This window comes from Trypanosoma theileri (genome assembly GCF_002087225.1).
Source record: "Trypanosoma theileri isolate Edinburgh chromosome Unknown TM35_Tth_47_V1, whole genome shotgun sequence".
Classification (NCBI taxonomy): domain Eukaryota; phylum Euglenozoa; class Kinetoplastea; order Trypanosomatida; family Trypanosomatidae; genus Trypanosoma; species Trypanosoma theileri.
Genome location: NW_021639889.1, coordinates 79176 through 79849, shown reverse-complemented (window position 1 = coordinate 79849; position 674 = coordinate 79176).

Genomic DNA, 674 nt, shown 5'->3' with positions numbered 1-674 from the left:
TACTGATTGTGGTTACACTGGCCTGTATTCTTGTGTGCTGATTGTAGTGATGGTGGTGATGTGACTCAGGTCATCCTTTGTTTTCTTTTTCTTTTTTACATCCACACTACAGTCTAACTGATCTTTTCCCCTGTTGGGATTATCTTCTTTTTTTTGTTTCTTAATGTTAATGTGTTTTGTGTGTGTTTTTGCTCTCTCTATGTGTTTATCCTATAATTATTATTATTGCTACTCCATTGTGTGTGTGTGTTCTTGGAGACTCTCTCTGTGTGTGCATCTGGGCTTGCACTGTGATAATGATGAACTGTTTTTTTGCAGTGGGTGAAAAACGAAATAATAATAACAGATGAATTTATATTTACAATTGTATATATACACTTATAGACGTATACCCATAGTTGGTGTGTATTTCTGTGTTTACTGGGTAAATTGGGCTAATGTTTAATATCTTTTTTCTTGCTTGTTTGCTGGTTCGTTGTGTGTTTTGACCTGCACCGGTTTGATATATTTCCTTTTGCAGAAGGGAAAAATTTTAACTGTTACACATAAATTCATTCTTTGCTATATATGCTGACCACCCAATCAAGAGCTCTATATTTCTGTGTTTCCTGCTCTTGTTGGTCGCACTTTTTAATTTGTTATATATCCTTCTTTCAGAGTTAATTGGGGCTTTC